General features: G+C 45.1%; 1 protein-coding gene across 1 annotated transcript in view; it reads left to right on the plus strand.

Moving 5' to 3' along the window:
* LIPC (lipase C, hepatic type) overlaps nucleotides 1–12731 on the plus strand; it is a 163394-nt gene that overhangs the window by 119957 nt on the left and 30706 nt on the right. The window lies entirely within an intron of this gene.

A 12731-nucleotide genomic window follows, 5' to 3' on the forward strand; every position in this document is an offset into this window, starting at 1 on the left:
CTTCCAGACCTACTGAATCAGCTGCTCTGGGAATGGCTCCCAGGAGTCTGCATCTCCAGCACATGAATACCTGAGAGCCACTGCTCACAAATGTAGAAAGTTAGGTAATATATCAGCCTGTGAGGATGAGTATTTCCTTAGCCGTGGTGTAAGGGCAGAACCCTGACTGCTGTGTTTTGCAGTCAGACTTTGATTTCCTCATTAGCAGAGAATGTTAACCAGTAGCCTAGTTTGGCTCCTCGAGGTGCCTGATTCAGACACAGCACCCCACAGCTGGAGCACCCTAGCTGGTAGAGGCAGGGACCCAGCCAAGTAGGCTCCAGAGCTGCTGCCTAAGCCTAGTAGATTTCTCCTGCCCAGAACAACCTAGCCAAATGGAAGAGGGGAGGCTGAAATCCTCACTCTGAAGAAGGACCTCCTTTTCTTGGCACAAAGGCACTGCACCAAACCACAGAGTTAAGGCAGTGTGCTACCTAAAGCAGGTGCACAGAATTCACAGAGAGGTACCAAATAGGCTGGCAGAGGCTTGGTGGATAAGTACCAACAAATATCTGGAAAGAACTACGTTGGGTTGAGACATGAGAAGGAAGAGATCGTAGGCAAGTTTGGAAAGGGAAACAACGCATCGAACACCAAGCCCTGGACTACACATTTCAACTTTCATTCATCCTCACTACCACCCACAAGAGACAGTCTTCCTATTTCCAACTTAGAAGAAGGAAGTTGAGGCTCCTACTGGTTAAGCAAGCTTCCCAAGGCCACACAGCTAATAAGTATTAAACAACCAAACACAGAGCCAACTGGCTCCAAAACCAGTGCCCCCTGCCACCACTCCACTACCCTGCCTTTACCATTGCTCCCTATGGCAACCTGGAAACTGCTGGGGTATCTGCCCGTGGTCTGAAGTGGCCCGGCAGCAGTCAACTGGGCCTCCAGATATGGGTAGTGAAGGGAGGATACAGGTCCAAAAGAATATCTTAGGGGAAATAGTGCACACGCCCAGGGAAGTTTTATAGTCTCAGAACGTAGATGTATGGAGAAGTCGAATTCTGGTCCTGGTTTTGCTTTTTCAGCCAGTTGTGGGCCTTGGCAGTCACTGAACCCTTCCTTATTTCTTCATGAGGAAATTAACATCTCCTAGGATAGGAACAGCTGTGCTGCAGATCTCAGGGTCAAGCAAGTCTCAAAGAAGATGAGAGACACCAAGGGCCTCAGGAAAGCTGAAGAGCTCAGGGTGCATTCTGCAGCCATGACCTCAGCCTCTGTGAGTCTAGAGGTGACCATACTGGCCACACTTAAGCTCATCTTCCCCCTGCATTTCACAGTCCTTCCCTCCCATCAGGTACAGCCTTTGATTAAAATTCCCAAGATTATCTGGGGAGCTGGCGGCACCACCCACCAATGGAGTTCATCTGGCTGCCTTTACACCGGTCACCTTATGGCTGGGTGGGCGCTTTCCTATTCTTTGGCCAACACAACACTTTCCAAACTGTGTGACAGTTTATGTACTTGCCTCTACCGTAAGACCATGAGCTTTTTGAAAGCATGGTCTGTCTTATTCACTGTTAGGTGTCACAATGTTAAGCACAATCCCTGACACATAGTAGGTGCTTAATAAATGTTTGGTGGGATCAATGAATGGATGAATGAATGAATAAAAGAATGAATGGGATCAGGATGGGCCTTCAGTCTCTAAAAGCATACCCAAGAGCCAACCCTCTCAGTCCCAGGCCCCCACATGGGGAAGCCCTAGGGAGGTTCAGGGACTAGATCAGGCCCATTTCCTCATCAGGAAGCCCCCAAACCTCTGCCCCAAAGAGCACATCCAACATGCTTCAGCCCACACTCCCCACCCACAGTGTACTGCCTATAATCCCAGCTACTCGGGAGGCTGAGGCAGGAGAATCACTTGAACTCGGGAGGCAAAGGTTGCGGTGAGCCGAGACCACGCCATCGCACTCCAGCCTGAGCAACAAGAGCAAAACTCCATCTCCAAAAAAAAAAAAAAGAATAACCTTGGGCTGTTTGGTCAAGTTAATGCTTAATGCTTTCCTCATGCTGGAAGTGTTTATCTTTGCCCAGATTCCAGCTCCAGGGAGGGGAACATTCCTGCAGAACAGCCAGGCGTTCTCAGGTCACCTCTGCTCTCGCTCTCACTTTTCTTTCTGCCTGATTAAGTCTGGCCTAAAAACACGTCTCAGGGGCACGTATCTGTCACTCATAATAATCCTATAAGGTAGGTACTACTGTTAGTCTTATTACATAGTTAAGACACAGAGAGGTTAAGTAACTAGCCCAAGGTCACAAGCTAAGAAGGAGCAGAGCTGGGATTTAAGGCAGGCAATCTGGCTCCAGAGCTCAGCTGCCTCTTTTTTTTTTTTTTTTTTTTTTAAAGACATTGTTTGGCTCTGTCACCTCAGCTGGAGTGTAGTGGCACAATCACTGCTCACTGCAGCCTTGACCTCCCAGGCTCAGGTGATCCTCCCACCTCAACCTCTCAAGTAGCTGGGACTACAGGCACACACCACCATACCCGGCTAGAGCCCAGGCTCCTAACTGCTTCACAGCACTGTCTTGCTATGCACTAACAAGCCACGCTCAGGGCATGGGCCCATCTTGAGTCTCTTCCATCCATGGGTTCCGACTGGAAAGGAAGCAGCAATCTTCTCTTCTTTTCACACTGAGTATGAGGCACCCAGTTCATCTTCTGGCAGCTGACCTGGAGGAGGGAGTGTCCCTCGTTTTCCTTTTACAGGTACAATCACTGCCAATACTAAAGCAGTACCTGTCCCCACCTGCCAGGGCACCCAGGATCCTTGTCTCCAGCACTAACTTCATGAGGTAGGTGGCTCTGGGCTGAGATAAGACGTCCATATTGCCAGATTCCTTGACTGTGACGTCAAAGATCCTCTGCCCCTACCCCTCCTTCTATTCCTTGTAAGCGTCACTTGGCAATTGTGTAGTTATGGCTGATACAGGAATGAAGGAGAAGGTCAAATGAAGTTCAAAGCCAGGAGCTAGATAGTCATGATACATCAAATAAAGTTTTGGAACAATAACACAATGGGATTAATTTGCCAATCAACACAGCACTTGGCAACTTGACTATAAGCCACACTCTCTCATGGCAACAGCAGTTGAAGGGCCTGTGATTGTCCAACTCCTGGGGAGCCTCCCTGGCCTAACTGTGGTCAGATGCCAGCATCACAGCCGCCTTAGCTGGGTAAGGATTCTCCTAGAGTTACTTCTGGAAGGGAAAGAAAAAAAGTCTAGTCTGAGAATGAGACCAGCAGACAGCAGCTCTGCCAGGCATTTGAAGGGTGAAGGTCATGGGACTCTTTGTTTTTATTACCCTGGTCACGCCAATTGTTTGGAGGTATTTCCCATAGACAAGAGGATGCCCCAGTCCCCTGTCTTCTGTGATTCAAGACCTGTTTACTCTTGTGCCAACCAGGGGCCTTACTTGCAGGCATCGGCCTTTATGAGGCATGGAATGTAAGCCCTCTGAGCTTTACAGAGATAGGAAGGGTCCTAGAACATGGCAGGGAAGAGGGTCGGAACCTCTGTCCTCCAGCACAGTAGAAAGATGCTGGCTTGAATGTCAGGAAAATCTAGTGTTTCTGCTTCAGCTGCTACCTAGATGCATGGTTTGGGGCATGTCAGCTGGCCTTTCTGGGTCCCAGCTTCTTCATCTGTGACATAATGAAGGCAGACTAGACCATCACTACCAATAAAAGGTTCCTGATCCTTGGGGAGCAGTGGTTGGAGTGGGAGACAGGCATCACCCAGCTATTTTCCAACACGTTGTAAAAGATGATACCGCACAGGACAACTGAATGTTGACTTGGTTTGCTTCCCTGTGGAATTCTCTCCACTTGGTGTGGTAAAACGGATTCTCTCCAGAGAACTGGAAGTGCAGATGGGCGGGGTTATCTGTATGCTTGTTTGATAAGTGAAGGAAAATGAATTGTTCCTCAATAAGTACAGGTTGTTTGAAATGCAGGCTGGGTGCAGTGATGCTGTATGATCTCCAGGCCCCTTGTGTTTCTAACCCTCTTGCTGGACAACTTGGCCTCCACAGGGTAGTCCCCAGGGACCCTTGGCCATCCCCAGCCTGAAGGAACCAGGAAGGACCTTCGGGACCTGCCAAGTCTCCCTGAGACCCTGCTCCACGAGGGCTGGCTCCCTCCCTGACCCAGTATTTTGGTTCAAAGTCAGTCCTGGAGCTATCTCTGCCAATTGATCCCAACCTCCAGAAAACTCAGAAACAGCCTATCCTCTCGGGCCTGCAAACCAGGAGCAGCCAGGCCCAGCCCTGACCTGTACAAGTAACTACCACAGAAGGCCTGCTGTGCGGCCTATGCTGCTCGTCCTGGATCCAGGGCAATGTGGAGAAACCACATTATTGCTTGACTATAGTGCATTATTCCAACAATCATTTTAAATGTGCGCTTGTGTAACCATGGTCATCAAGATGTAGGATATTTCCATCTCTCTTTAGAGATTCCCTTTTGCCCTTTCCTAGTCAATCCTCACCCCATTCCCTGGGCCCAGGAAATCACTGATCTGCTCTCAATCACAATAGTTTTGCTTTTCCAGAATGTCCTATAAATGGAATCACACCATTTGTAATCTTTTAAATCTAGCTTCCTTCACTTAGCTTTATGCATTTTAGATGTATCCATGTTCTTGCATGCGTCAGCAATTCTTTCCTTTTTCCTGCTGAGTAGTATTCCATTGGATGGATATGCCACAATTTGTTTATCCATTTACCAGTTGATAGATATTTGGGTTGTTTCAAGTTTGGGGTTATTATGAATAAAACTGCCATGAACATTTGAATCTTTATGTGGACATATGTTTCCATTTCTCTTGAGTAAACACTTAAGCTTGGAGTTTGCTGGGTCCTATAGCAAGTGTCTATTTGCCTTTAAAGAACTCGTCAAACTGTTTTCCAAAGTAAGTATTTTTTGTTCTCACCAGCAATCTATGAGGAGTTCTACCGGATTTTGTCAGTCTTTTTAATTTTAGCCATTCTTGAGGGAGAGAAGTGATATTCTGTTGTGTTTTAAATTTGCATTTTTCCCATGACTAATGATGTTAAGCACCTTTTCTTGTACATATGTGCCCTTTGCGTATCTTCTTTTAAGGATATCTGTTCAATTCTCTCACCCTACCTTGAACCTACACAGGGTGGAAAGTGCCCGTGACCTCGGAAGGACTTTAGGGAAGTAAGCCCCACTGTCCCCAGAGAGGATTCCAGCACAAATGGAAAGCTTTTCTGAATGGCATACTCTTTCATAACCAGATTTCTTAAAAGAAAAAAATCATTCTGATTCTAGCCAGAAGTGCGGTAGAATTTAAGATAATTTAAGAGAAAAGTTTAGAAGAAAAAAACTTTTTGGCAAGAAAAAAGACTCTAGTTACTTTGTTCCCTGGGATCCACAAAAGAAGAAATTGTGGCCTCAGGCTACAGTAGCATGGCTCCAAAATGGACTTAAAAAAAAAAAAAAAACAAAAAACAAAAAACAAAACAGAATAAATCATACATGAAAATAGCTTTCCTTCCATCCTGTATCTCATTTTCTTATTTGACAACAAAATGGTAAAGAGCAACTATAACAACAAAGAACAGGTAAAACAAGAATGCAAAAAATGGTGGGAAGATGGCAACCTCCAAAAGGTAATAAATTAATTTCGGCAGCCTTAGAACCTAAAGCTATTTGTAAAGAATAGCTAGAAAAGAAACCCACTTGAGACAAACTTAGGAATCTCTTCAGAGTTCAAAACAATATCTTAATAACCTGAAAAATTACCACGGCTTTACAAAGCACCTCATTCACTCCTGAGGAGTGATTTATACCTTGGGTAATTGAGGTTCAATACGAGAGTGAAGTGATGCTAGGGAATCATAAGAGGTGAAGGAAAATACAAAGATTAGTAACTATTGTGCACATTCAGAAATTGAGACACAGAATTATTTTCAAGAAAATAAGTAAATGGGAGGGTAGCGCGTCCAGGTCAGGGCAAAATTCAAGATGGCGGGAGTGGGAGAAACATTCCTCACCATGGCCTTGGGCAGAATCTGCTTATCTCCAAACAGAGCTGAGCAACAGCTAGGAGCTGAATCCGTAAGGTCCAGCAGTGACTAAATTCCCACACGAATGTTTCCATCTTCCCATCATGCAAGAAATTCCGAGGTCACGGGCACATTCCACCCTGTGTAGGTTCAAGGTAGGGTGAGAGAATTGAACAGATATCCTTAAAAGAAGATACGCAAAGGGCACATATGTACAAGAAAAGGTGCTTAACATCATTAGTCATGGGAAAAATGCAAATTTAAAACACAACAGAATATCACTTCTCTCCCTCAAGAATGGCTAAAATTAAAAAGACTGACAAAATCCGGTAGAACTCCTCATAGATTGCTGGTGAGAACAAAAAATACTTACTTTGGAAAACAGTTTGACGAGTTCTTTAAAGGCAAATAGACACTTGCTATAGGACCCAGCAAACTCCAAGCTTAAGTGTTTACTCAAGAGAAATGGAAACATGTGTCCACATAAAGATTCAAATGTTCATGGCAGTTTTATTTATTCGAGGTCACGGGCACATTCCACCAACATTGCCCAGCTACAAATCATTGGCCTGACCACAGCAGCCAGGGACAGAGCTGTGGCTACATTTATCACATAGGATTGTTCCATCCTGAGCGGAGTACATGGCCTAGAGAGTTTTCAGGGCAATTATGAAATTTTGGTCTTCCAGAGGACCCTTGCCAGGTCTGGGAATATTTTCAGCAGTGGATGCTTACAAAGCAAAAGCCCACACAGACATTAGCAAATTAAATAATGCACGTTGTACGAAAAACCTTGTGAGGGGCATAGCAATACCTGAGGCTTCTTTCTTATGCACTTGTGTGCCCAGCACCAGCCAATACATGGAAAGGGCTCAACAAACACTGAGCTGAGCAACAGCCTCTAGCCCAGGCATCATGGGCGGGAGGCAGATCCTGACTCCAATCAGGCCTCCTATGGTAGAATCCCTGGTTCTCTCCCATGGAAGGTGGCCCACCTCGGTTGCCTGCAGTCACCCATCTGTTGATGTCCTTACCCAAAAGAAAATGAAGTGATTTCTTCTTCTATGAAATATCAGGAACCCTCAAACCTAGGAGTTGACTAGGAATAGAAAAATCACTTGCTGCAAGAAATAATATTAGAAATGTAATGGCTGGACCCAGCTTCTCCTTCTGACTAATTTTAAGGATTGTTTTGCTGATCTAGGAACTTACTGTCATACAGAGGACAACCCCAAGCCTCCCTAGTCCATCAGCCCCTTTTCCTGGATATGGGGGCTGAATCCCTTGGTGGATTTGATCACTTACCTCAATTTAATATTCCCCCTCCTAAAACCACAGTATTATCCCCAGATTCTTATCATTGGCATGACTTTGTCTCTTCTGAAGACATGAGAAAAGTTCCAATTTCAGAAGATATGCTTGGAGAATGTGCTGCTTCTAGCTCATCCAATATGGAACCAATTTCTTCACTCATAACTAAAGCATATCCTTTCCTCACAGCTTATCTTAGAGTTGCCATGTTTAAATGAGTCAATACAAATAAGACTTTTGGAAAAGTGCCTGGCACAGAGAAAGCATTCAATATATATTAGCTTTTAAAAATGCTGAAGATCAATTTTAATATATTTGTATATATAAAGAGATATAAATAGGATTATACGTAAGGAACTGATTCTACTTCTAGGAAACTATTCTAAGAAAATACTAATAGAGGCCAGGCACGGTGGCTCACGCCTGTAATCCCAGCACTTTGGGAGGCTGAGACGGATGGATCACGAGGTCAGGAGATCGAGACCATCCTGGCTAACACGGTGAAACCCCATCTCTACTAAACATACAAAAAAAAAAAATTATCCAGGCATGGTGGCGGGAGCCTGTTGTTCCAGCTACACCGGAGGCTGAGGCAGGAGAATGGCGTGAACCCGGGAGGCAGAGCTTGCAGTGAGCCGAGATTGCGCCACTGCACTCCAGCCTGGGCGACAGAGCGAGACTCTCCGTCTCAAAAAAAAAAAAAAAAGGAAATTATAATAGATTCAGACAAATATTTATAAATAAAGATTATCATCAGATAATTGTTTGTAATAGGGCAAAGAAAACCTTGAAAAGGCATACATTTTCAACAATAGTAGAATAAGCAAATACATTATGGCACTTTTTCCAAGTATGTTTTGAAGAATTTTGATGCTATGAGAAAATGATAATGGTAAGTGAAGAAGGATTTAAAATCATTTATGTAACATGATCTCAATAATACACACTGCAAATAAGTATCTATGGAAGAACTATCTCCGTAAGAAAAGATCATGAAGACATACTCCAAATGTTACTTGTGGTTTTTTTCTAAATAATAATATTCTTTATTTTTTCAGCATTTTTCAAATTATACTGAAATATATTTTCAGCATATATACAATGAGCATCCCTTAATTCTATAAAAAGCAAAATAAAATATGAAACAGTTAAAAGTCTATGGCAACACTATAATTTGAAGGGGAAAAAAAAGGCTAAGGACCTAGACTAGGCCACTGGGCAGAGAAAGAAGATAATTCTGAGGCTGAGTCCTCAGTATTTGGTGACCTAGTAGAGAGGCAAGAGAGGGCGTGAGCTCTAAGCTTTCTAGCTTGGGCACAGAGATGAATGATGATGTTATGAACCATAATAGGAAACGTAGGGAGAAAGAAAGAAGAATGGGTTGGGAGGAAGGAAAATACATTTAGCTTGGCCTTGCTGAGTCTATAGTGCCCAAAGAGTACCCAGGCAAAGATGCCCAGTTAAAAGCTGGTGACGTGCAAAGCTAAAGCTGTGGGAAGAAACTGCAGTAAAGGTATGAGGATGGGCACAGCAGTGAGTCCTTGAAGACACGGGCTTCCCTTAGGATGCCCAAGTGTTCTAAGTGTTCTGGGATTAAGCAACAGACTCTGCTCTCATGGAGGCTCAGACCCTTGGGCTTCAGGGCTCTATTCCTTCCACCCCTCAATGTGACCTGAAGTGGCCCCTGCCTCCCCCAGTCATAGGGACTGCTGCTCAATTATAGTGAAGAATCTCTCATAGGTGTGCTGTGACTTAAATGCTATTTGGTGCTGTGGCTACTGTTTCACTGAAGATTGCAGGGCTCTCGGAGTTAACCACATAAAACTTGCTGCTATATATTTGGTAACCTCCTTTTTCCATAACACATAGGGAAACCATCTTGGGTTTCAGGACCAAGAAAGTGTGAGTACCTGGCCACCAGGAATGCTATAACTGACCCTGTTTCCCTCTTTGATACAGTCAACAGGAAGCTCAGAAAAAAAATCTGTGGCCCATCTTCAGCAGCCTTATAATATCACATAGTGTACATGTTTGGGTGTTAATATTAACATTTCTATCTTTATTGTGTTACTGCCCTTACTTTCTCTTTGTCCTAAGTTCTTCAACTATGAATTTTTGCCTACTACTTCAAGTTAAAAAATGTTCTTCCATGTCATGCCCACCCAGTGACTTCATTTGTTTCTAACTCTTGAAGTTGCACAAAATAATTCTAGTATACCTTCTCCACAACAGCCCTTCAACTCTCATGTCATCCACCCAATCTTATTTGTATAGGAACCAGAGCCTCACTGTATTTAACAATTGCTCATGGATATGAGCTCTTAAACAATCTTTCATCCGTCTAGACCTGACTGATGCTTTATCTTCTCTTGACCTCTTCCCTAAAGCCCCTACTCAGGGCATTCCTCCGCTGCAACACAGCAAACACTTTTAATAGTTGGTTTTCATGCTTGCACCCCCTTCCCCCATGGGGCCAGGGACTCCTGAAAGACAGGAGCGATATGCTCTCTTTGCCTCCAACCAGTACCTAGCCAGGGCCTGGGGCATAATACATGCTTAATAAGTGTCTGTTGAGGAAGTGAATAAATGATGAGCACACACCTCTATACAGTCTGCACAACTTCCTCGCTCATACACATGTTAAAGAGAGTTAAGCCCCCAGGAAGGGAGAAAAGAGAGGGCCCTGTTCAGTCCAGTTGTTTGCAGGGCTTTCCATGTGACAACTCTTTTCCATGGTGTCTCCTCAATAGCCTCGAAGGCTCAGCCACCTGGGCTGGAGCTTATCTCACAGCTAAATCCAGAGTAAATATACACAAGACAGAATTGGTCCTATGAGGACAACTGGGGTGAATTTCACTGATCAGAAATGCAAGATGCTAGATGCTCCAATTGGTACTTATTCTAACAACACTCTCTTCTCTAGGTGCTAACTACATGTCAGGCATTGTTCTGAGCTCTTTACAAATAGCTTATTTAATCCTCATAACAACCTCATAAGATAGGCACTATTTTTATCCTCATTTTATTTTCATATGATCCTCTTAACATTTGAGGCAGCTATATCGAAGAAAAGTGTAGAGTATCCTAAAACGAAGAAAGGTGTAGTGTTTCAGTCTCTTAATAAAAGAAAATGAGCTATGTTAGGTCCAATGTATAAATGGCTGAAGATTGGGTGCCAGCCTTTGATCTGAGATCTGGATCTGGCAGGACACCTCACCGCTCACTAACATTTATTGAGTGCCCACCATTGTGCCTAGTGCTACCCTCCATGAGTTCACTGACAGGCGGAGGAAGAACACACCTGGATACATAAATCACCCAGCTGCAGGGCAAGTGCATTAGGATCAGGGAGGCAGTACGGTGCTGAGAGCAAGAAGGAGTAATCATCTCTGACTAGATGAGAAGGCTTCCTGGAGGCTGTGAAGTCTCAGTTCCATTTTAATGAATAGAGCAGCAGAGACAGAGCAGGAGGTGAAGTGCAAAGGTACTGGCATCCAAAAGGGCATTTGGGAACTGCTGGTAGCAGGAGAACGAAAAGAGAGGAGGAGGTGGGGCATGAGGGATCATCATTCAGGTGGTGGCCTTGGCTGCAATACCATGAAGCTGAAAGTCACTAACAGGTATAGTCACTTCTCTTCTAGACTCTTTGAGCCACTGTGTGCAGGAGGACGGAGAGACCAAACAGAGAGAGACCAGATAGGAGCCTGCTGCAATAAACCAAGCAAGATACAGTGTGCACGGGAACTAAGGCACAGGATTCTAGGGATATTTAGGAAGCCTGAAGCTTTGGACTGATGGAGAGGCTGGCATAGCGGTGCAAGGTGACACCCTGGCTTCTGACTTAGACAATCAGGAGGGCACCCAGTGAAACCAGGAGGCTAGGTTGGAAGCAGGCTTCCAGGAGCGAGGGCAAGCTGAGACCCTCTATAAGCTCAGAAAAGCCAAACAGGAAGGCAGAAATTTTCTTCATTATCTCAGAAAACTTATTCAAATTCTTGCTCACATCTCCTTTAATAAAATATGATGCATTTCATTCTGTCATCATAGTGAAAAATCATTGCCCTTTGCTGAGAATTAATAATCTTTTGACTTAATACCCTTCGGGTAGGAAAATTGGTTTCATTAACACCTCCCCTTGCACTTTGTAGGTTCATCATCTCTTGATCCTGCTGTCCCCTGAAACCAAAAGCCCAAGACATATTATTCGAGAAGCCTGAATGATTTTATGCTCAGAAAGAATGATCAGGGTCCTTAGTAATTGGGCTGAACTGAGTTCACTGACCAAAAAGGTCAGAATGGCCTTCTGTCTGCTCCTCAGCCACAGAGGAGCCCACCTTCTACCAGAAGGAAGGGATGAGACCTTCCTCTCCCAGCTCTTGGCCTGATTCCTAATCTTGGCAGAAAAGATGCGCTCATGTTGACATGCCACGCCATGGAAACGTGCCACCTCCTCAGGCTCTACCAGGCCTCTTCGCAGAGGTGTCCTTCTCTGGTCCACCACAGAGACAGGACAGTTGTCAGGGTGCCTAGCAGAGTTGGATGGCCACCCACCCCCACTCCAAAGTGGCTCATGGTCATGGTGAGGCTTCCCCAGAAGAGAGGCTGGAAGGCCCTTCAGTCAAACAACAGAAGGTGAGATCTTAAAAACAATCTTCCTCTCCTTTTCCACCTACCACGGCCTTGGAAAGTCACCGAATGGATATTCCTCTACTCTTTTCTGCTGCAAACTTTTTAGCAGCAGCCTGGCATCTGGAGCGTGAAGCCCCGACTCTTCAGCATCCCAGGACCCTCCATGCTCTGGCCTGCCTGGCCTTGTCTCCTGCCTCTTTATGCATGCAAGATTGCATGCCTCTGAGCCTTGATTCGTGTTGCTCCCTCAGCCACCCCCAACCCCTGCAACAAAACACACACATACACTCAATCATCCTGCAAGGCCAGGGTCAACATCACATTCCCTCAAAATTCCTCCCGGAAGGCCACACCCTCCCTCAAGCGGTTTCCACTACTCCCTCTGCGATTCCCCTCACCCCGCCCCACCCTCACCCCTGTACCTTGTCCCTGCAAGGCTTACCTGATATAAAGTGTCTGCACGTGAGGACAAGTTGAGCCACAGGAGCTAATACATAGTGTCACCCAACTAAGATGCTCTATTCACTGTCTCCCTAGGTAGGGATGTAGGGATGAAATTGGAGACCACGATACCTAGGTTCAAATCCCATCTCTATCAGTTTTTGGCAGTGTGATTTGGGATTAGGTGCTTATCCACCGAGCCTCCAAAACTGCCTTGCCTATATTCCTCATGACCTAGAGGGTGACTCTAGTGCCTGGTCACTGAGATGCA

Source organism: Chlorocebus sabaeus, chromosome 26 (assembly GCF_047675955.1).
Source record: "Chlorocebus sabaeus isolate Y175 chromosome 26, mChlSab1.0.hap1, whole genome shotgun sequence".
In the NCBI taxonomy this organism is placed as follows: Eukaryota; Metazoa; Chordata; class Mammalia; order Primates; family Cercopithecidae; genus Chlorocebus; species Chlorocebus sabaeus.